The 24,659-nt window shown below is 47.4% G+C and overlaps 1 long non-coding RNA gene across 1 annotated transcript in view; it reads left to right on the forward strand.

Annotated features, from left to right (window-relative positions):
- Nucleotides 1-22,131, forward strand: part of LOC142766945 (uncharacterized) — a 38,356-nt gene extending 16,225 nt beyond the window's left edge. Inside the window, exon 4 of the long non-coding RNA XR_012884676.1 lies at nucleotides 21,965-22,131. This is a non-coding gene — a long non-coding RNA (uncharacterized LOC142766945). The remainder of the gene's footprint in view (nucleotides 1-21,964) is intronic.
- The last annotated feature ends 2,528 nt before the right edge of the window (nucleotides 22,132-24,659 follow it).

Raw genomic sequence — 24,659 nt, forward strand, 5'->3', positions numbered from 1 at the left:
ACGCACACGCAAACTGTGAAAACACGCACAGTCTATACTGATTTTCATTGTGATAGCGTCTTCTGGCTAAAAAAACGTTTCGAAGCCATTGGGGTCAGCGTTCATTTTATCAACCCTGAACGAATGATTTTACTACATGCATGAATGTAACATTGTTATTATATAGTTATCGGCTACGTGTCAATTGACACACTGTGGGAATGCGTTTATTTTAAAGGTGTTCTCATAAATAAAGTTGCTCTTATTTATAAAAAAAAGCAGGGAAGCAATCCTCCCGTCTATAATAACTGAACGGGTCATAGAAGTTTGGCGAGGAAGAGTGTAAAATTTAAGAAATCGCGAAATCAGAAAAGTACATCGTGGAATATGGAGAGTGCCGTAGCTGTGTTGAACGAGATAGTTGTATATAGCAGATCTGACCATTCATTTCGTCGCGGCAAGCAAATCAAAAAGACCAACGTCACGTGTGGAAAGTATTCATAATTATCAAGCCCAAGAACATCACTTCTATTGTGCTGATCCATTAGGTTTCGTTTATGTCCCATTTGACTGCTGATCCAATGGCACTGACATTCACACGACGAAGTTAGCGCAATCAAAAGTAAAACAAATTACTAATTTATATTTTTCCCGTTTCTTTTGTCCTGATTTCGTGAGCATCGTCTGCAGCTTGCTCAAGAGCTCCAGCGCAGAGTCCCAATTTTCATGTGTTTGAAAATATTGCTGCTTCATCAATCCATACGTATAATAAGCTTGGTTTAGTTTGGTATTGCAGCACATGCCGTTCACCATGGGCCCACTTAAACGAGGAGTGGTGAAAAGCTAGGGCATATCTTAAAACTGACCCTTGGAAACGCAAATGCATTCGACTTATTGGTTAATTGTCTCCTATAAATACACAGTGGTATGCTGTGACCATGCCATAAGTTTGAAGTAGCTGTAATTTTAATATACGTGAGTTAGAGTTAAGAAGCGTCCGAAAAGCGATCACTGACTTCGAGAGCAGGACGATGTTCTTGAAAGTTCCTGAAGTGTAATAAAACGACAGAGTTGCACGGAGTCTCGTTAAACTGAGTGCAGAGTCCTTTCCTGGGCCTCCATCACGGCTCCCAGTGGACATGTGATGCGTCTTGAACATATGCACCGTACTTTGATTGCTCATATTGTTAATGCCTGCGCCATTGTTGTGTTCTGCTATATTGTGTGACCGGAACCTAATCCTGCCGCAACATCTTTGCAATGTGCAGAAATAGCATAGGTCTATAAAACAAGGGGGGGGGGGGCAAAGTAAATTTTCTTGACAAAATATCTGGCATGAAAAAAGATAAATATGAATTCCGTTCCGGGTGATGGGACCGCACGTCGAAGCATATGCATATTGAGTGAGATTCAAGAATGTTATTTGCGCCTTCATTTCTAAAAGACATGGAACCCAGAAAACAGACCACTATCATTTTGTGCACTTCCTGCAAACTGTAACAGTGTAACCTTCACCCAGTAAAACATCTTTTCAATGGCATACCGTTATTAGAGTATGAGAGAACAAAACATAGCATTGTACAAACTACGCACGACAAAAACTGGCGAAATGTGCAAGAAGATGCTTTCAAAGAAGAGTATGATTCCGCAAAATGTTCTGAATTTGCTCCAGGTGGGAATTTTGAGAACAACGTTTGCGGACGCCTCCATACTTCGCAAGACAGATTTTGTGCCCTCTTGTGGCTAGTGCAAACAATTCTAGAAAGTGTAGTGCGGCTGGATATGGCGTGTAACACAGCATAGCATTCTCACAGCTCTAATATTTTGATAATATGAGGGCATAATCCCATCCATGGAATCTATTCAGAATATGCTGAAATCGCAATAGACAAAAATAGTATACCCAAGTAATCTAGTTTTACGCCTAATCTAGTGATTTTCGGTTTCACCCAGCAGCCGGAAGACACAAAACTTTCCTTGCGTGAGAAAGTTATCAAGGACACATTAGATGTGGAAATGAGGCTTGAGTCTAACGTCAGTAACTTGAATTCGTAGATTTATTAATTTTTTCGAACAGTGATCAGTTGTTCTGCTTTATCAAGATTTGAGCGAAAACAAGAACAATCCTTAAAAAGTGGAATAGGCTAAAATGAACGGACATAAGCATTCAAAATAATTACTGTGTATATATGCCATGAAAGCGAGAACTGCCGCGAGAAAGCCCAAGGAAGGATAAAGCAAACGGGTAAGAAGGTATCACTTGAGCATAACAGGATTTGAATCGCCAACGATATTTACGCGTGAGATGACGCATTTACCTCCCGCCAACTGATAGCAAGGCCGAAAAAATTGTCATTGAGTAACGCGCAGTCAGCGCCATATCATCTTCGATTGCTCTGTTTTAAAGCAAGAAACACTGCTAATAAAACAAATCAGTCGAAAGAGTGGCTGCTGTAGCATGTTACTGATCTCTGAAAAATACCAGAGGCATGTTTGTATGCTTCGATTCGTGATGACGAAATTGGCCCGGCAGACTACCGGCTTTTCTGGACCGGTAGAAAGTCTAGAGGTGTGGGCGTAGCAATATTCGTAAAACATGGAATCGACCAACGGTGGCGGATCAGATTAGTGATCATAAAAGGTGAATTTTAACAGTAGTAATTCGAAAAGTTACTTGGTCTCTTTGTGCTGTTTATGAGCCATCGAGTGGTAGTGATGTGCTTCTTCAGCTTACTGTATGGCCATCCTCTAAAACTCTCCGGTAAGAGCCGGATTATCGCTTGATACTTCAATGTGTCATGTACTGAGCGAAGCCGTTTGTCATACAGGCGTTCTACTACCAGTGACATTCTGGTGGATAATATATACTCCCACATCTTCCAGCAAGTTGGAAAAACCACTAGTCCTGGAAATTCATTTTTTTACCAGCTATATATCAATGAAAATTTCAGTAACAGAGCAGTTCATTAAGAACCTGTATATTCTGATCGAAATTTATTTTAGTTTAACTACACTAAAAAGACTCTTGGAAATAGACACACCTATTATTAAGCTGCAATCAGAGACTGTAATAAGGCTAATGATACAATTATTTGTTATTTTGACTACTAACATGTCTGTGACAGTAATGATGTTGAGCGTTTTAGCAAACGTTTCCCTCTTCTTCAGAGTAGTTCATTTTTTATTTCATTGCCATTACGCAAACCTATAAGCAGTGATAAAATCCTTGAATCAGTAGGCCTATAATAGAGACAAAAGAAAAATAAAGCGACTAAGAAGGCAGCACAAGGCTTATATGCCAGAGTTCAATGAAAGAAATGAAGAATGATTTGAGGAAGTTAGACAAGCAAAAAACAAATTCTCGAATAACAAGTTGCCTGACTTTATTAGGCCTAACCGCCAAAACTGTGGCACCACATAACTGCAGCAAGTGACAAGATAGAGGAAGTGAAAGTACTAATCGAATCTTCCAGGAACAGATTAAAATTGCAGGTCTTTTCAATCAATATTTTCATACTTAATTTCTGAATTATTGTAAAACAATTACAAGGGTGTCAAGGGAGGACCAGAAAGAAACACCAAAGTGGTAACTCAAGAAGGTGTCACCCCCATGCCTCTAAATCTGAATATTAAAAACTGTGCTGGCTCAGACAGCATTGCAAACACAATTTTTAGACGCTATTCTGAGCGAACTTCTGGATTTTTGACCAACACGTTTATTCTATCGGAAACCAAAAGTGTCATCTGAACTGATTGACGCATTCTACGTGTTAAACACATTTCAAATAATTTTGACCGGCTCCGCCGCGGTGGTCTGGTTAGTAAGGTACTCGGCTGCTGACCCGCAAGTCGCGGGATTGAGTCCCGGCTCGGGTGGCTGCATTTTCGATGGTGGTGAAATGGCTGTAGGCCAGTGTGCGCAGGTTTCGGTGCACGTTAAAGAAACCCAGGTGTCCGAAATGTCTGGTGTCCTCCTCTACAGCGTCTCTATAATTATATGGTGGCTATGAGATGTCAAATAACACATATAAATAAAATAATGTGACAAGCTTTCGGTAAATATTGTCATGAGGTCGTGACGTGGACGAATGGAGCAGACTGCGGGTCGAATATGAAACTAGTTATTTGGGCCGAACTTGTCACCACGCAAAAGAAAAGTCTGATTACAGCATTTCACTGGCGCTAATAGCGGCGATCAGAGCGTCGGCCGTCGATCAACTGGCAAGAGGCGAATCTTGTCGGTATTTATACACTTGCCATCAAGTATTCTAGCGTTATCGCTAGCGGCGACGTGAATTGATTGATTGATTGATTGATTGATATGTGGGGTTTAACGTCCCAAAACCACCATATGATTATGAGAGACGCCGTAGTGGAGGGCTCCGGAAATTTTGACCACCTGGGGTTCATAACGTGCGCCCAAATCTAAGCACACGGGCCTGCGACGTTGATTTCAGAATAATCTGAAATGCTCACGAAGTGGGCGTATTCTCAATAAAATTATCGACAGCACTTCTTAAGGTACTCGAACACTGTAGGCGTGGTTTGCGCGGAGAATGGCGTACAGCGTAACGGGGTGATAAGAAAGCAAGAGAAAGGAACGTCTCTTTGACCCCCTCTAAAAATACATCGTCCGGATGCTTTCACATAAGATGAAAGCTTAAAAATAATGTAGGAAACTACAAATGCAAGGGGGTTTATTAGCGACGCCAGGTAATAGGCAGACAGCCGGTACGGAAACAAATGCTCGGGCAGTCTAGCGTCTACAGCTCGTGCTCCCGCTCGCGCTTCGCACTCAGCGATGGCCCCACTAGTCATTGCCTTGCGAATTCCCCTCTACAATGCCCCGGCGACAAAGACGAGCCATCCTGGCGACTCAAGGTGACGAGAGAACAGGAGGGTCGTAACAGGGCTTGAGGCGACTGACGTGGACCGTCTCACGACCAAGGCGGCGCTTGTCCGTGGATGGCTTGAGTGGTTCAACCACATAGGTGACAGAAGAAGGGTGCTGTATGACGCGGTAAGGGCCCGTATACTTCGGTGCAAACTTGGGAGTCAGTCCAGGAGAGTGCAAAGGCAGTCGGAGCCACACGAGAGAACCGACGGGGAAGGTATTCTGAACAAGATCTTGGTCATGGCGATCTTTTTGAAGGGCTTGGTTATCGGCTGTGAAGGACCGTGCAAGTTGACGACACTCTTCGGCATGTTCGGCCATTTCAGAAACTGGGCTGAACTCGGAGGCATCAGGATTGTATGGCAGAATTGTGTCGAGTGTGTTGCATGGGTCATGACCATATAAAAGAAAAAATTGAGAAAAGCCTGTTGTTGATTGAATCGCCGTACTGTAGGCGTACGTCAAGAAAGGAAGAACAACGTCCCAGTTGGAGTGGTCGGAATCAATATACATAGCGAGCATGTCTCCGAGGGTTCTGTTGAAACGTTCCGTTAGGCCGTTCGTCTGAGGGTGGTAGGCTGTTGATGTGCGGTGTACCGTACGGCATGAATGTAGGAGCTGCTGAAGAACTTCGGACAAAAATACGCGTTCTCTGTTACTCAGGAGCTCCCGTGGTGCACCATGACGAAGAACAAACCTGTGCAAGATGAAGGTTGCAACGTCACGAGCACCAGCCGAAGGTAGCGCTGCCGTTGCGGCGTACCTTGTCAGATGGTCGGCAGCCACAATCACCCATCGATTGCCACCAACAGAGCACGGTAGCGGGCCGTATAGGTCAATCCCAACACGGTCAAATGGGCGTGCAGGACATGGCAAAGGCTGCAGTTGACCGGGTGAATGAGGGAATGTCTTGCGCTGCTGACACTGGGAACATGAGCGAATGTGTTTGCGTACAAACGTGTACATACCCCGCCAGTAGTAACGTTGGCGGATCCGCTCATACGTATTTAGTGCTCCGGCATGTGCGTGTTGCGGTTCAGCATGAAAATATTTGCAGATATCAGACCGCATATGGCTGGGTATGACTAGCAGCCATTTACGACCCGCCACTTGATAGTTGCGACGGTATAACAGGCCATCCCGTATGGTGAAATGCGCTGCTTGGCGGCAAAGAGCACGCGGGTAACTGGAAGTTGATGCGTCAGAAAGCATATTCAATAGCGAGGCGATCCAAGGGTCCTTCCGCTGTTCGGATGGCATGTCTGTGACGCTGACGGCAGAGAGGGGAAGGTACAGGGCTGATATGTCCTATCATAAGATTTCACGGGTGATCGTGAAAGCGCATCTGCGTCAGAGTGCTTTCGCCCCGATCGGTAGACGACGCGTATGTCGAATTCCTGGAGGCGTAGTGTCCAACGTCCGAGGCGGCCGGAAGGATCTTTCAGCGAAGCCAACCAACAGAGTGCGTGATGGTCAGTTACCACATCAAAAGTTTGGCCGTACAAATGGGGGCGAAACTTGTTTAACGCCCACACAATCGCGAGGCACTCTTTTTCCGTTACAGAATAGTTGGCTTCTGCCTTAGTGAGGGCGCGGCTGGCATAGGCGACCACATACTCCGTAAAACCTGACTTGCGTTGCGCGAGTACTGCACCAAGGCCGACGCAACTTGCATCCGTGTGTACTTCGGTTGGCGCAGTAGGGTCGTAATGGCGCAGTACGGGTGGTGAGGTAAGGAGTTGGCGCAGTGTTGCGAAGGATTCGTCACAGGCTGCTGTCCAATTCGAAAGATCTGCAGGGCCAGCAAGGAGTTTGGTGAGTGGAGCGATGATGGAGGCAAAGTTCCGGACAAAGCGACGAAAATAGGAGCACAGGCCCACAAAGCTTCGTAGTTCTTTAACAGTTGTCGGCTTAGGAAATTCGGCAACAGCACGAAGCTTGTCAGGATCGGGAAGAATGCCGGCTTTCGAGACGACATGACCAAGTATGGTGAGTTGTTTAGCCCCGAAGTGACACTTCTTCAGGTTAAGCTGAAGCCTGGCGTTTGTAAGGCACTGTAGAATCTTACGCAGACGAGTGAGATGCGAAGTGAAATCGGGTGAAAAAACCACAACGTCATCAAGATAGCACAAGCAAATGTTCCATTTGAGACCACGTAAAATGCTGTCCATCATTCGCTCGAATGTGGCAGGCGCATTGCAGAGTCCGAATGGCATCACGGTAAATTCATAGAGGCCATCCGGTGTGACAAACGCCGTTTTTGGACGATCAGACTCAGCCATTGGGACCTGCCAATAACCCGAGCGAAGGTCAAGCGAGGAAAAGAATTCTGCACCTTGGAGACAATCGAGAGCATCGTCTATGCGGGGAAGAGGGTAAACATCTTTCCTCGTAATGTTGTTTAGGCGCCTGTAGTCTACGCAGAACCGGATTGAACCATCCTTTTTTTTACGAGTACAACTGGGGAAGACCAAGGACTACAAGAAGGCTTGATGACTCCACGCTGTAGCATGTCGTCTACTTGTTCTGCAATTATCCGACGCTCCGCTGGTGACACACGATAAGGGCGCTGGCGCAAAGGAGTACTCTTTCTTGTGTCAATTGTGTGCACAACGGTGTTCGTTCTTCCTAGCACCGCTTGGGGAAAGTCAAACGAACGCTTGAATTCGTGCAGCAGGGTAACAAGCTGCTCTCGTTGAGCCGGGGCGAGATGGCTGTCAATAGAACGGTGAATTGCATCGGTAGACACGCTGTTCGAGGCAAAGTGAGGAACCAACGCGTTCAGCTCCATATTCGGCTTGGTGTCGAAGAAATCGGCAGGCACGATAGTACCTTCATCGATAAGCTGAATGTGGCCGAGCGTCTCGTTGCGGTGCAAACTGAGGGGGCACGAGTTGGGATTGGAAATAAATATCCCGGTAGTGTCTTGACAGAGCTCAAGAACGGCGAATGGCAGCGATGTGTGGCGGCGGCTACCGAAGATGTCAGATGGCGTGAATAGGACGGTAGTGTCAGAAAGTGAAGCACAGCAGGTAGGGACAAACTGGGCGCTGAAAGGCGGAAGGTCTATGTCCGTCGCGACGACAAGGTTAGCCACACTAGATACGACCGCATCAACAGAAGGCGCATCACAAAACGGTAACAGCTCCACTTCGGCCCGAGCGCAGTCCACGACGGCGTGATGACGTGATAAAAATCCCATCCTAGGATGACATCGTGGGAACATGAAGCCAACACGTGAAATTCAATGGTGTACAGCACGTCTCGAATCACCACTTTTGCTGTACATGACGCGACGGGCTCAATTTGTTGGGCGCTTGCAGTACTAAGAGAAACCACGGGAGAAAGCATCGTCACTTTACGAAGAGAGCGGCAGAGTCTCTGACCATCACAGATATTGCGGCACCGGTATCGCTGAGTGCGAGTGTTTGTATACCTTCGACGATTACATCGATAAGATTGGCGGGAGACAGGCGAGGACTTAAACGATTAGACGATGACGCAGCTCGTGCCTCCGGAGCTGCGGCAGTTAGTTTTCCGTCTCAATGGAGGTTGGGCGTCGACGCATAGGCGACACGGAACGACGACTTGGTGAAGGTGAAGGCGAGCGGGAAGTAGAACGTCTAGAAGCGAATGTTCGGGCGCCGGAAGCAGTTTGCGCATCGCGTTCGTGAACTTCAGGTGGTACGTGAGGCGCATGGTATGGAGGTCGAAACGAATAGTCAGGATATCTTGGTGCGTTAACTGTGAAGCGCCGACGACATACACGTGCAACGTGACCTGGAATTCCGCAAAAGTAACATATAGGCCGGTTGTCAGCAGTGCGCCAAGGATTTCCGGCGTGTTGCTGTGTAACTGGAAGCGGCGCGGTGGACGGTCGCACAGGTTGTGGCGTATACATTGGCAGACGAGATGGAGGAGGCATTGCCGCGACGGCCGCATAAGTCAGTGTCGCAGCAACAGGCGTTGGTGGAGAGGCAGGCGTAGGTAATGGCAACACCTCGGAGACCTGCTCCTGAATAGCCTGTCTGATTGTCGGCGTTAGGCGGTTCGTTAGTGCTTCGGTGGTCGGCAGATACGAGAGACACGGAAGCTGCCGTGCGACCTCTTCGCGTACATATTCTTTTATCTGCTCCAGCAGGGAGCTGTCACCACCGACGGCCAGGGCAGCGAGAGAGTCGTCTGCAGTCGTTGACCTCCGAACTGCTGCACGTTGTTTCCGAATCTCTTCCAAGCTCTGGCACAAGGTTACAAGTTCGGATACGGTACTTGGGCCCTTTGCCAGCAACATTTGATAGGCATCATCGTCTATGCCTTTCAAGATATGCCTGATCTTGTCATGTTCGGTCATCTCAGGGTTGAAGCGCCGGCATAAATCGATTATATCTTCAATATAGCTAGTGAAGTTTTCGCCCTGCCTTTGTGCACGTCCGCGTAGGCGCTGCTCAGCACGCAGCTTGCGCACTGCGGGGCGATCGAACACAGCTGCGAGGGTGGTCTTGAAACCGGCCCAAGTGATAAATTCAGTGCGGTGGTTTGTGAACCACAGGCTGGCGACGTCTTTGAGATAAAATGGGACATACTCCAATTTCTAGGGGTCGTCCCACTTGTTGGCGGCGCTCACCTTCCCAAACAGCTGCAACCAGTCCTCCACATCTTGGTCCTCGGTGCCACTGAAGAAGGGCGGATCTCGTTGGCGCAGAGTGGTAGGGACGATGACCAGTTGAGATTGGGCCGTGCTTTGCTGGGTGGTGCCTTGCTCGGTCGTCTGATCAGGCATTGCTGATGCAGTGGGCAGCTTCCGGCTTCGAAGTTCCAGGTTTGCGTACCCAGCACACCTCCACCACTTTGCAAGGGGGTTTATTAGCGACGCCAGGTAATAGGCAGACAGCCGGTACGGAAACAAATGCTCGGGCAGTCCAGCGTCTACAGCTCGTGCTCCCGCTCGCGCTTCGCACTCAGCAATGGTCCCACTAGTCATTGCCTTGCGAATTCCCCTCTACACAAATATTATCGTACGATACAGCAATAACAACAACAAAATACACTCTTTCAGTTGGTCGACGTTCACGAAACGGCTTGAGGCGCGCGACATGAACGACTTCAGGTCGCAATCGGCACCGTTGAGAGTTCGTAATGCCGTCGGGGACAACCTCGTAGTCGAGTGGGAAGAGACGTCGTACTACCTTGTATGATCAAAAGTACCGTCGCAGAAGTTTTTCACTGAGTCCACGTCGGCGAATCGGCGTCCATACTCAAACACGCTGACCGGGCTGGTATTCCACGAAGCGTCGCCGAAGATTGTAGCGGCGGTGGTCACTCATCTCCTGATTCGTGATGCGTAAATCGGCGAGTTGACGAGCTTTTTCAGCGTGCTGGGCAGTAAAGTTGTGTAGCATTGCGTCGAGCATCGTTCCCAGGTTTCTTCCATAGACCAACTTGTATGGTTACATCTGCGTCGTCACCTGTACGGCCGTGTTGTGTGCGAAAGTTACGTACGGAAGGATGGCGTCCCACGTCTCGTGTTAAACGTGGAAGTACATGGCCAGCATGTCGGCGATCGTCTTGTTTGACCGCTCGGTGAGACCATTTGTGGGTGGTAGGCGGTGATGCGGTGGTGGCTTGTCTGGCTATCACTCAAGATTGCTTCAGTCAAATCAGCAATAAAGGTCGCACCTCTATCGGTGATGACAACCTCGGGGTGCCATGACGAAGGACGATGTTGTCAACAAAGAACTTGGTTACTTCTTCGGTGCTACCTTTGGGTAGAGGGTTTGTTTTGGCATAGCGGGTGAGGTAATCAGTACCTAGGACAATCCATTTGTTTCCCGAATTCAATGTTATAAACGGCCCCAGTAGGTTTATCCTGATTTCTTGGAATGCTCGGCGAGGGGGTTCAATCAGCGGAAGAAAGCCTGCTGACCTTGTCGGTGATGTCTTGCGTCGCTGACAGTCTCAGCATGTCTTCGCGTAACGAGCGGCGTCGGCGGTAAGAAGCGGCCAGTAGTACCTTTTTTGTATACTCGCGAGCGTGCGCGAGCGTGCGCGAAACACCAAAATGTCCTGCCGTTGGATCATCATGCAGGGCCTGGAGGAGATCTGGTCGCAGAGCTGAAGGCACCACAAGGAGGTGCGTGGCTCGAAGCCGCGGGAAGTTCTTGTTTTGTAGAAGACAGTTTCGCAGCAAAAACGACGTAAATGCCCGTTTAAACAGCTTTGGAGCAACAGAGGTCCTGTCCTCGACGTATTCGATTAGGCCCCTAAGTTTTAAACCAGCCCGCTGGGGTTCAGCAAAGTCGTCGGCAGTTATCGCTCCCAAGAAGCAGTCGTCATTCAGTTCTTCGGGCGGCGGTGGTTCGACGGGGGCTCGCGACAGGCAGTCGGCATCGAAGTGTTTTTTCGGACTTGTAAATGATGGAAATGTCATGTTCTTGAAGTCTCAGGCTCCAATACGGAAAGCGAGCTGAAGGGTCCTTCAAATTAGTTAGCCACCACAAGGCGTGCTGGTCGCTCAGAACTTTGAAGAGCCTGCGGTAGAGATAGGGACGACACTTTGACGTCGTCCAAATGAGGGCAAGGCACTCGTTTTTTGTTGTGTAATAATTGCTTTCAGCCTTGCATAGCAACCGGCTAGCGGAACTAATAACCCTTTCCAGCCCGTCAGCTCTCGGCACAAGGACGGTACCGAGTCCTTCGCTGCTTGCGTCAGTGTGCACTTCGGTTTCAGCGTTTTTGTTGAAATGCGCGGGTATCGGAGGCATCTGAAGGCATCGTTTTGGTTCCTGAAATGCTTCCTCCTGTGAGGTTTCGCACTCACAGTCAACTCGACGTCAGTCCTCGTAAAGTTGGTTAGTGGCTCGGCGATGCGGGCAAAGTTTTTGACGAAGCGCTTGTAATAGGCACACAAGCCGAGAAATCGACGCACGGCCTTCTTGTCGGCGGGTGGTGGAAACGCAGCGATGGCGGCTGCTTCTTCTGATCAGGTGTCACTCCGGATAAAAAGTTCCTTGTACGGGAAACGGCACTTTTCCGGCTTCAGATGAGTCCACAAGTCTTGATGGTTTGAGGTACAGCTTCAAGGCGCCAAAGATGCTCGTCAAAGCTTGAGGAAAACACGACGACGTCGTCCAAGTAATCGAGACAAGTCTGCCACATCAATCCTGCCATCACTGTGTCCATAACGCGTTGAAAAGTCGCAGGTGCTGAGCGAAGACCGACAGGCATGAGTTTAAGTTCGAAAAGGACTTGTGGTGTTATAGAGGCCACTAGACTTCGATGTGCCAGTAGACGGTATGAAGGTCTATCGACGATAAGTACTACGTGTTGTGGAGTCTATTCAAGGCGTCGTCTATCTATGGCAGATGACAAACATCTTTTTTGTGATTCCGTTCAGGTAGCAATAATCAACGCAGAAACGTAGGGTGCCAATCTTCTTCACTAACACCACAGGTTATCACCACGGACTCGTGGAAGGTTGGATAAGGTCATCGTGTAGCGTTTCGTCGACTTGCTTCCTTATTGCCTCCCGCTCTCACGTCGAAACTGTGTATGGGCTTTGAGAAGTGGTGTGGTAATCTCTTTTGTTATGAATTGATATTTTGCTACTGTTGCCTGCCGAATTTTCGACGACGATGAAAAGCAGTCTTTGAATTGCCGGAGCAGGCTTTCAGCCGTTTAGGCTTATGCTTTGGAAGTATCGAATTGATGTCGAAGTTCTCTTGGAGACCTCGATTCATCAAAACATGTTCAGTAGACTCGGCGAGGGTGATAGTATCACTTCCTTCCACAATTTCTCCGAAACTAGTAGGCAACAGTCGTGCCTCCGCTGACGTGGTTGTATTCGTTGCTGGAGTACATTATCATCACTCTTGCTTTCCCCACTCTCAGCTCGGTTATTCCACTTGTGATGAAAATGTTGTGGTTGTTTAACAGGTGTTGGTTGCTTTCAACGATGTCTTGCAAGCATGTTGTTTTCTGAGAGGCGACAAATATGTTGATGCTAGAGTGAGAGGGAATAGTGATTTCATCTCCAGTACTTTCAAGGCCACCTTTCCGAATGGCACATGAGGTCGCAGGGCGCGTTCTGTTGATAGCGTTATTCACATAGACCGGAGATCAATTATTGCACCATGAAGGCTTAGGAAGTCGATAGCAAGGATCCCATCTCTCGAGCACCACTCTAGTACTACGATGCTTGCGGGGTAAATGCAGTTGTCAATGCAGACTCTCGCTGTACAGATTCCCTCCAGCGTTACTAGGTGGCATTCAGCTTACCGTATTTCGGGCGTTCCCAGGTGTTTGACTTTTTCAACTTCATGGCAAATGCTGCACTGATGACAGAAAAGTCGGTTCCGGTGTCGACTAGAGCTGTCACACCTTGTCCGCCGGTAAGTACTTTGAGGTCGCCAGTTCGTCGTCTCGCATTGCAGTTAGGTCATGGCGTCGAGTCACAGCTGCGCCAGCTTGTTCCACTGTTTCCATGTTCCATGCGTCGTCAGGCGATCTTCGGTTGAGGTTTCGTCTTCAGTTCTATGCCTGGTTTGCGTCGTGTTCAAAAAGTTCTGTCGCAGCGTCGTCGGAGGATCGTCGGTAGTTTGTTACACAGCAACCACGCCTCCATTGGTTGTGGCCCTTAGTTTACTGGTACGGGCTAGGAGACCGGTCCCGGGTTGGGCAAGATTACTGCCGGCAATGCGGTGGCGGCTAGGCGATAGTGAACAGGGATTTCATGGTGTTCATTGCGCTTCTGCCAGGTAGTCAGCGATGTCACGTGGCCGTTTCCCTGGCTGCGGACGCGATGCATTGACGGCAAAGCCAGGCAGTCCCAACTATCGGTACTAGCAGCGGCGATACCTTTGCCCGGCTTCACCGCAGTGGTCGCAGAGTGGGCGGTGATCGGGGAAACGCCACACGTCTGTATTCCTCGGTCCGTTGCGCCAGCCCGAAGGTGGGTGGTATGGCGTTGGTGGTGGCGGCGGCTGTGTCTGGCGTTGGAACTGCAGTGGTGCGGCGTCTTGACGTGGGCTGGGGGGGGGGGGGGGGACGGAGGGCTACGACGCACTGCAGCAGCGTAGTTTATAGCCTCCGGATGAAACTGCGTTGGTTCGGGAATTCTCAACGCTTGCTGAAATTCTTCACGAAGAAAGCCAGTGATCGACTTCACTCGAGGCTGCGATTCCACGAAGGTCTTACGCAACTATTCACGCACGACTGCGCGGATCGTCTCACGCAAGTCATCGGCACTGTGGGCTGGAACGTCAGCGTAGTGCGTTTTTGGCAAGTGGCGGTCATACTGCCTTGTCCTCATCTCAAACGCTTTTTCTATAGTTGTAGCTTCGGTGAGGAACTCGGTGACCGTCGTGGGTGGGTTGCGGATAAGTCCTGCGAAGAGTTCTTGTTTAACACCTTGCATAAGCAGCCGACCTTTTTTGTCTTCGGCCATGTCAGCGTCGGCAAGGCAGAATAGTCGAGTCATCTCTTCCACTAAGAAGGCAACTTTTTCGTTTGATAGTTGCACCCAAGTTTCCATCAGGGATGCGGCCCTCTTCTTGCAGATGACACTCATGAAAGTGTGTAGGAAAGCGCCGCGGAAAACTTCACAGGTTTGGAGTTAAAACTATCGCTTTTCAAACCAGATTTTTGCCGAGTCTTCTAGATAAAAGTTGGCATATCGCAGCTTGTCCTCTGTGCTCCAGTTGTTCAAAGCAAAGGCACGGTCACATATCTCAAGCCAAGATTCCGGGTCTTCGAGGGATGTACCACTGAACGTTGGTGGCTTTTTCGGTTGCCGGAGCGAAATCGGTTCAGGTGGCACATGCGTGCTCATCGTCGCCCTGTCTGAGGTCGAGGCCGTGGTTCGCAGCGTTTTTACAGGTGGAGGCCCGTACTCTGGCGGGAGACTCAGTTGCCGGCGGCTTGTTCGTCGCTCGGGATTGACATCGATGTCTCCTTTTCGGCTTGGGCTAGGTTCACGGCTTGATGGGGGCGGCCGGTACATGAACGAACCAGCACCTCCACCAGATGTCACAAGGTCATGACGTGGATGAATGGAGCAGACAGCGGGTCGATTATAAAACAGTTTATTCGTGCCGAACTTGTGGCCACGCAAAAAAAAAAGCAGATTACAGCAGGGCACTGGCACTAATAGCGGCGAACAGAGCATCGGCCGTGGCGAAGCGTGTCGGCATTATACACTTGCCATCGGAAATTCTACCGTTATCGCTAGTGGCTACGTAGATTCTAGAATAATCTGAAATGCTCACGGAAAGGGCGTAATCACAATAAATTGATCTACAGCAGTCTAGAAGCTAATCGAATACTGTATGCGCGTTTTATGCTGAAAATCGCGTACAGCGGTACCGCGTGATACGAAAGCAAGAGAAGGAAACGTAGCAATATTTACCGCCCTGTCGCAACTATTTGCACATGTTGCAAATTATTGAACATGCTGTTGAATATTCATTCAAGAATTTCTAACGAATCAAGGCGTGTTGTCACCACAACCGTTAATATGTTGGTTTCGACTGTGCGCGAGATATTAGCTGTACTTGGTGTCTCTGGGCAGGCTGATATAAATATTTATTTATAGATATTTCAAAGGCATTCAATGAAGTAATATAAGGTAAGCTACTTTATGAGTCAGAATGGCTCAGCTGGCCATCGTTCATTGCTGAATGAAGTAGAGCACATCGTTTTAATAGAAAACGACTTGTATAATTAAAAAAAAAATTCTCATCCTCTGTGCTTCCTGTTACTTTGAGAGTGCCTCAATGTAGTGTTTTAGTCCTTTAGTTATTTTTATTTACTTAAATCATCTAGTTGTTTTGTTTTCTGGTACTATACAAATTCGGCTGTATGCTTGCGATTGAGTTGTTTTGAAAAACATTTCCTCTTCAAATGACTACATCTCGATACAAAGCAGTACAGCGCAATCAGAGATTGGTTGGATAATGTTTTAAACCTCAGACAAAACGGTACTAGAAAGTACATCGGCGTGTTTGATTAATAACAATAATATCACAGCAATTGACAAGTATAACTTTTTAAATGCTACACTAACAAATGGGTTCGCAGGGTCAGCACACGTATCCGATATTTGCTAAGCTTGTCTCCAGTAACTGCTTTCTTAAAATAAAACCCGATAAAGCACCCAGTTGCATAAAAGTTCTAGCTTCCAATGCCTGAATAAATCCTAAACTGGAGAACGCATCAATTGTGAGGATCAACATGATAAAAAAATGTTTCGCATTTAGAAAACGGTCAGCGCGTAAACTAGCTAGATTTATATTTGGAAATTATATTCGTCTGGATTGCCCTCCAGACCTAATTAATCCCAAAAATATACCGACACTTGAAGTGCCAAGAAATGTTAACAGCCTTTCATTCTTTTACAACTGCGTAGTACGTAAAATCCATTGAGGTTCGTCAGCCTCTGCAAAGCGACATGGTACGAGAACAAAGCGGCACATTCGCCTTTGTGGTCACTAATATTTGCTCGCACAAAAACACTTTGATGCAGTTTGTTCTCTCGCATTGTCGTGCATTGGAATTCATTGCCTAGTAGCATATTCAGATTAGATTTTTGTTAGTGATATTCATCGCTATGTTTTGAAGGTCTTTCTTACCACTCTAGCTTTCGTTGTTCCTACCTCATGTTTTAATTGCTCTATCTACATAATGATTGTCATACAAGTTTTATTGTTCGTAATTTTTTTTTACTCACCTATGGCGTTCTTCGTATAGTTCATTTTACATTGCAGAAAAAGTGCATCACCTTTAATCAAAATGTTCGCTTGATATTTTAAATAAGTGGGCTTTTGGTGCAACAAAATGCGAAACTTTGAACAAAAGCTAATTTCTATTCACTAACAGATACTGGTACCCCCAAAGCCAAATGCACTGAAGAAGAGAGTAAGACGAATACAAGTGAAAAAAACATGAATTGCAAAAAATAATAAACGAAAAGATTTTCTTCGGCCTAGTATAATGCAGAAATAATACTGGTGTGAAATTTAAAAAAGTAGATCTGCTGAACGAATATCATTATATCTTTCATTTAAATCAGTGTACTTATAACAGAGGTGATGTCTTTCACTTTTTCTCGTGTATTTTTTTTGATGACTAGGTGTGACTGTGCTTATTGCGGCCAAAACAAACAATGTTCGATTAAAGTCTGCGTTACGCGGGTTAATCCTTTTGCTTTCAATTATAGGCGAGTGAAATTTTCGAGCAATTGGTCAAGCATCTATAAAAATGTGTACACGAGGCGTGTTTAGGCGACTAGGTACGCCATCACTCGAGCGCTTTCCACTAGCCTCGCTACTGACAAGGCAGAATTTTTGATCCACGACGTCATCTTACATTATGGCGCTCCTCGCCAATTTCTAACGGATCGCGACCGCGCATTTTTGTCCCGAGTAATGAACGATCTTCTGCGATAATTCTCGACCCACCACAAGTTGACCACATCTTACCCTTCCCAACAAATTGGCCTTAGCGAACGCCGAAATTCCACCCTCACGGACACGTTCGTGATGTATGTGTCGAACGACCACCATGAATGGGACCTGGCGCTATCTCACGTAAGTCTTCGTGCCATGGCACCACTGGTTATTTAACCTTTTATTTGTTCTGTGGTAGTGATCAGACGTTACGACTGGACACCCTACTTCTGATCACTACAAGAGTGTGAACCAATACGCATGCGATGCTATTGCTCGTGCTGACACAGCATGTCAGGTCAGCCGCTTTATACTATCGGCTTCCCAAGCCACTCAGAAAGCCATCTACGACAAGTGGCATGTCGAAGTGCGCTTCTATCTTGGTTCTCTCGTTCCCCTGTGGCGCCCAGTTCGTCAAAATGGCTTATCAGAGAAATTGTTGTCTCGGTGCATGGGTCCTCACCATATCGTCCACCACGTAACCGACGTCACCTATGAGATCATTCCTGCATCTGAGACCACCCTGTCCGCCACCACACCCAGTGATGTAGTGCACGTCAGCAGGCTATAACCCTGCCACCTGCCATCTGAAGAACGTAGTTATTGCGCACCGAAACGGCACTTTTATCAACGGGGGGTATTGATACGTAGCTGACATATCACGGATCAGAAGGCGAATACGAAGAAGTGGGATGGTCTGTCTGCTGCGTGTGCTGTCCTTCATCTTTGTCGATGCTTTACGCATCAGCGTCAATATAGCTTTTAAACAGACACGCCTCGTGTCATTTCTACGTGACAATATATTAGTTGTGAAGCTTTTAGGGTCTAGCTTTGTCTCCCCGCCGGCGTAACGTATATATTACTTAGAGTGCTCGCTAGAGGCGTTGCGGCGCGTGCTTCCTCCCAGCGCGCAATCTCTCTCTTCGACAGCGAAGACAAAGGAGCTCTCGCTCTTGGCGCGTTCTACGAGTTGGAGTGGAGACGGACAGGGGCGCTGTCGTGTTCCTCGCTTTAAGGTACCTGAATAAAAGCTCTCTACCACCGCGCGATCTCTCTCTTGAGTCGACAGCCAAGACAATGAAGACAAAGCGGGAAAACTGCATAGATATTCTTAACTCAAATGAACATGAGAGGGCGCTGTGAAGTTGCAGCATGGCGGATTCATGGGGGTCTCTGCATCCGCTGTCGCTAACACAAATAATGAGTTTTCTGCAGTGTGATTGCAGTTCACGTTCCTTTGAAGAAGGGGAGCAGATTATTGATGTGGAGCATCATATTTTAGTTGGCACCGGTGGTCCCGCAAGCGCGAGTGGCGTTCTTGAAGTGGTCGCATTATGTCTGTAATGCACATGGCGTACCACATCTCTGCGAAATTTGTCTACATACTTCGGGTGGTGCCGCAGCGATATGTAGTCACTGGATACAAAGGTCATTTAATAGGTTTGAGTTAAGTTAACATTGGTGCCTCACCTGGAAAGAAGGAATGTGCTTGGCCGTTCGTTTTTTCTTCACGGGCGGCACCATCCTACCGGCCTCCTACCGTACACGACTGGCGCTTGGACTGTTTGGACCTCAGTACGCAGGTTCTCTATATTGACTCTAGGTGCCGCATGAATTGCTGGAGTCGCAAATATAGCTGAAGGCTCACAGAGTTGCCCAAGAATTGCAGGCAGCACAGGCTAGTGGATTCAGAGTGGTGGGATTGTGAAGATGCAGCGCAACGACAGCACCGGCAAGTTGGCCCGGGGTTGAGGGCCAGTTTGCTGGTGCTCTCGGTGCAGCTTGGTGGGCAAGGCAGCGCAGACAATTGCATTCGGAGGCTGTGAGCGCTCTCGAAGCTACAGCGGCACGTCGACGTTGCCAAGTGCACTTAGAGGCGGTGAGAGTGCGGGAAGCGGCCAAAAATACCGAAAACCGTCCTAACGTGAAGGTTTAATCGTGATATTAGCCTGGTGTGCGAGCGATGGCGGTGCTGCGAACGGCACTTGTACGACATCAATTTGAGAATTCCCGCGCTTTCGTTTTGAGGCCTGGCACCGTATAGAAACCCCTGTGCCTGATAAAGCTAAAAAAAGAAGCAGTTCAGTTGGTTATTTGGTGTCTGGTGGCTACGGACGCTGTTCGAACAACCGTTGGCCTCCACTTCTAACTTACTTTGAAAGCAGAGCGCTTTGTTTCATAAAACTGCGTGCGGCCACTTGTATCCGCGCGATGAGTGATGCGTAATGTTAAATGTTAAAAGGCACTCATCGATTATCTCAACCATATTTTATTGCAGTATATTGGTCTTCCCAGGCTCATGCACAAAATGTGAATTTATACACCTCTTGAACGTCCAGTCTTATCATGTACTGAAAATAAATTTTAATGCTGTGAAACATTTATGGTCTCTTTTTATTAATAGGAGCATCAGAAATTCGAGGCGGCGCACATGAATATTTCAATACAAGGCTAAGAATGGTGGCAACTCTAAATATTCTAAATATTTCACAGTTGAAAGTAGGTTACTAATTTAGAAAGAATAACACAACGCAAAATATGACATGAGGTGGACTGCAACTACAGACCAGCAGTAAACGTATCTTCTGTGTTAAATTACACGAAGACATTGCTTCAACCTGCTCCACACACGTTAAGTTATACGCGTAAGCATTGCCTCAACCTGATTTGCACGAACAGTGAGCATTCGCCACTTCACCGCAGGTTATCTCGACTAAAACGTTGTGTGGCGGGTTCGCAAGTCCACTTGTTTGCAGGATGATTGCTAAAGTGATGATGCGGTCTCCGTCGACAGCCTCGACAGCGCATTCAACAACGTGGCGAGCGTCGTACGCCGTTTCGCCCACGATGAGACACAGCGACGATGCACAACCTTAATGCACATACTTGTAGATGCTGAAGAAAGACACGATTACTTAAACACCAGAATATACAGCATATCCATGGACTGAATGATGATTAGTGGGGTGAAGCGTCCGTCCGTCCGTCCGTCCGTCCGTCCTTCTGTCTGTCTGTCTGTCTGTCTGTCTGTCTGTCTGTCTGTCTGTCTGTCTGTCTGTCTGTATGTCTGTCTGTGGATATGCCATGCTGACCACGCCAGAGTGATGGACTGTTCTAGACCACAAAGAGGGTTGCCCCTAATACAACCGAAAAAACAGTATCGTGTGGCGGAAGGTGTGACAACAAGCCATAAAACACACAAACATAGTTCCACTTTCTTACCCGCTATGTGGTCGGTGGCCTCGGCGCCCTCGCCGGCCACACGGTGGATTTCCTGGCCCTGTCTATTGTGCCGAAACTAAAGCAAGGTTATAATCGTACTCAAACACAGACCGTGAAGGCGTTTGTTGGCCCTCGCAAGGCTGCTAGTTCGACAAAGTTTCCGTCTGCATATACAAGCTGCGTATAGAAGCTCTGGCGGCGTCCTTGCGGTTGAAAGTGGAATCTTGAAATTGACGTCACACGCAGGAGGGTACCCCATCAAAGATCTTGAGGCCGAGTCTCGACCAAAGGTTTGGGCTCAGTCGCACAATTTGTCAACCGTTGTGCTTCCATAATAATCTGACGAATGCTAACATCGAGAACCAAGGCCGCGTTCACACTGAGCATTCCGACCACCGAAAGTGCCCCGAATCCGGTTCGGCGGCGGCGAGATTAGCCGAAAGGAACCTCTCCGCGCCGATCGCTCGCGGACCGATTTTTGCGGCGTCTGCCACCGAATAGGTCGCCGCGGACCAATAGAAGTGCTAGTCAAGGAATTTTGAAAAATGGCGGCCAAGTGCTACTCACTTGTTGTGTCGCAGTGCAGGTAACTGAATGTTGTAACCAACGGGAGTTTAACCTTCTCTGTGCCTACTTCGTGTCCGTATTTTGCGGAAGAAGTGATCGAGTTTGCTGTTGGCGTGAGCGAGTTTGTTGTGGTTTTGCAGAGCAAAACGAACCCATCAACGCCGCTGGCGTCGGGGGTTTTTTCTGTTCTTTGTGCATTACAAGACAGCCACTTGCCAGCAAAGTAGGCAGTACTGTCTTTTTTTTGCTTCCTGCGTACGAGAATCATCGAAGTATACACCACCGGATAGCGTAGTGGCGTTTGTGAGCCGCGACAACAACCAGGCGAAAGCGCATCCATCCCGCGTTCGGCCCTTGGTAGATGGCATATTCGGCGGCGCGGGGCCCGTCCAGTGCGAACGACGCTGCGTTTCGGTGGCAGGGGAATTTCGGTCGCTGTAGAAAGCGGATGTTTCAGTGTGAACTAGGCACAAGGGTGCCGCGCCAAAGCCGATGCTGTGCTGCAACGAGTGTGTCGCTCATGGTGATTTTTCCAGCAAGTAAATGGTTTGCACTGTTGTAAAGATTTCTTTGTGGCAGGTTAAGTCTCGGAATTGAGCATTGCGTACGGCTACTGCTACCCATTCATACCTGATCATTTAGGTTTTATGAACCACGTGAATGAAACGCACAGGAACGTTTGAAAGATTTTCTCTATGAGATTCGATGCTGGTAAATAATTCACTCGCCTCGCCTAGTAATCATCTTGAAGTAAACAATTAGCCCCACACCAGAAATGTTTATTTCATATGAAAGTTTGTTGCTATATTCAATGAACGCATAATACATGTCAGACTAAAGTTCTCTGCTTGTTATTTTGCAGCTTATACAAAGCCCAGAAGACCTCGAATTGCTGATGATGTCGGAAGAGCCATGGGTCCGTGATGACTGTCTTTGTCTGAAGTCGACGCGGATGATAAGTGGCATTAAAACAGCCGAGCGAACCCTTGATTGCTATGCTTACAGGACACGCCTGTCAGTATATTTCAAATTGGCATTGATCTGAGTGTATTTGTTGATAAAATTCTTTTCATCAAAAATCTTAACAGTACCTATTGTGCTAGATATTTCCGCTCACGCTTATTCCGCTCTCGCGTTATTATTTTGCACGCTCACAAAGACTGTCAGGAATGCTCAGCCCAAACTGCACCTCAATGCTTGATAAGTTTCATCATTGTAGTGAATTGTTTATTCAAGACTGCGCACCAGACACACACACTACACTTTCTTTAGATCTTGCGCGTATACCAGTGAAAAAGCTGGAAAATTCGATGGCACATGTAAAAAACTTCCAACGCTTTATCAATCGTAAGTTTAATGACAGCGAACAATGCGAAGTATGTACTAATAGCGGCGCATGACCTGCACGCTATTGTAAGTGAACTGTGTGTATTGCTTGCTGCAATTTGAGTTTCTATTTCGCGGCCACAAGTTTTGATCAAATAGGAATATTTGCCTTGAAGACGGTGACAGCTCATTCAGTCTTCATTACTCAGTGAGATCTGAAGGGATTGCTGATTCTTTCGTATTCTGGACTCAAACGAGGAGCCCGGAGCAAAGCCCACAACCTTAAAACACAGAAGCGTTCCTGCAATAACGAGCTAGCCGCAGACAACGAGATTTCTCACCCGAGTGCGGTCCCTTACCTGGCCGAGCAAAAAGACATTGGCCACGATGACGTCCGCAGTATAACCTGAAGCAATAGCGATGCAGTCACCCAGGTAGCCACCGGCGTTCCAAGGTTCGCCTTGTGAAGTCCCTGAAATCCAGATGAAGACGTTAGAAAGGGTTTTTGCTTTTAGCAACTGGAACCGCGATAACGAGCCGTTCCATGTGTAGTTCTATCTGGAAGACGCAGCAAGAATATGGTCTGAGAACAAGTAGTTTATCATGCCAACATGGGACATCTTGTGAACCGGATTCCTCAAAGCAATCACAGGCCTCGTTCTAAAGGGAAGGGCCGCTGCTTGATTGCAAACATGGTTACGGCTGGCGAACGAATACGTGACAATTTTGACGGAAGAGAAGACCAGGCTTTACCGCCCCACCAAATGCTACATGACCGTGCAGAAGAAGAATAATAGAAGCCAGCAAAAGTTTCGCCTTTGCCTAGTCTATCAAATCTGCTACCTAGGTGCAAGCTCATCAACTAGCTTTCGACGTAAACGAGAGTTTTCCGACGTATAAGCAAGAACAGCTCAAAACTCTGCACCTGCAATACAAAAACTGTCTTTCATTGTTGCAAAGAATTGTTGCCGTGGTCACGAAACATCGCATCAAGACAGAAGAAAATACCAGGCTATTCCGTCAGAGCCCGTAAACACTTTCGATGCAAAAACGTCAGGCCGTAAAGAAACAAGTCGACAAAATTCTACGTCATCACATCATCGAACCTTCAAAGGGTCCAAGGACGTCATTTGCGGTGTTAGGCAAGAAAAACGAAGCCCTACGCTTTGTCGTCGACTATTGCCGCCTGAAAAAAATCACGAAGAAGGATGTGTACCATCTTCCGTGGATAGAGAACGCCCTCGATCGACTCTGTGAAGTGCAGGCCCTAACTTGGATGGAGCTCAAGACGGGCTCTTTGCAAATTGAACTAAACAAGATAGACCGAGAAAAGACTGCCCTCATAACATCAGACAACCGGTTCAAGGTCAAGGTTGTGTGCTGGATGCATTGCTCGTCACCCTTGAAGTTTTAATCAGTCATGAATAGTCTTCGCTGGCTTGAAATGGCAGACTTGCTTCGTTATTTGGACGATGACATCTAGTTCTCCTCGCACTTTTATGAGAACCTCCAGTGCTTTGAATCAAGACGTCAATCAATCAAGAGCTCCAGACTTTTCCTGAATCAACATAAGTGTCGATTCGCGTTCAGAAAGCTCCTATTTTTGAGTTTCTTGAAACCAATACTCGACTGAGCCAAAAACCGCAGAAGACAACTGCGATAAAAATGTTCTTGCCCCATACTGGCAGGAATAGTTTTATTTCTTTTTTTAGGTTTCACTTTTGTTCCGCGTCACAGAATAAAGAAGTCAATTTGGTTTAGTCTTGTTCATATATAGTACAATTTTTGGTGTTTTGTATTTTTCATGTTGCAAACCACTTCCCTCTGTAATGCTTCGGCGAATAAGGGTGACAACAGTTAAGATATAACTAAACGCTGTGCGCCAATTTTTCAACTTCCTCGCCAATAACTGACACCTCCTCAAGGACTTTTCACGCATTACCAAGCCGCTAACGCAGCTAATAAAGGCCTATGTAGAATTGGGCTGACAAACAGTGCAATTGAAGAGTTTCGAAAACTGAAGCACCTACAGATCTAATCAATATTTCTGCATTTCGACAAATACAGTGATACAGAAATCCACGCCGATGCAAGCCGCGTAGGACTCAGTACCGTTCTTGGGCACAGCAGTAACGGAGAAGAAAAGGTTATCAGTTATGCACGTCGGCCGCTAATAAAGGTAGGTTGTAACCGTCGCACAACAGAAAACGACTGCCTAGCCGTCTTCTGGA

Source organism: Rhipicephalus microplus, chromosome 7 (assembly GCF_043290135.1).
Source record: "Rhipicephalus microplus isolate Deutch F79 chromosome 7, USDA_Rmic, whole genome shotgun sequence".
Taxonomy (NCBI): domain Eukaryota; kingdom Metazoa; phylum Arthropoda; class Arachnida; order Ixodida; family Ixodidae; genus Rhipicephalus; species Rhipicephalus microplus.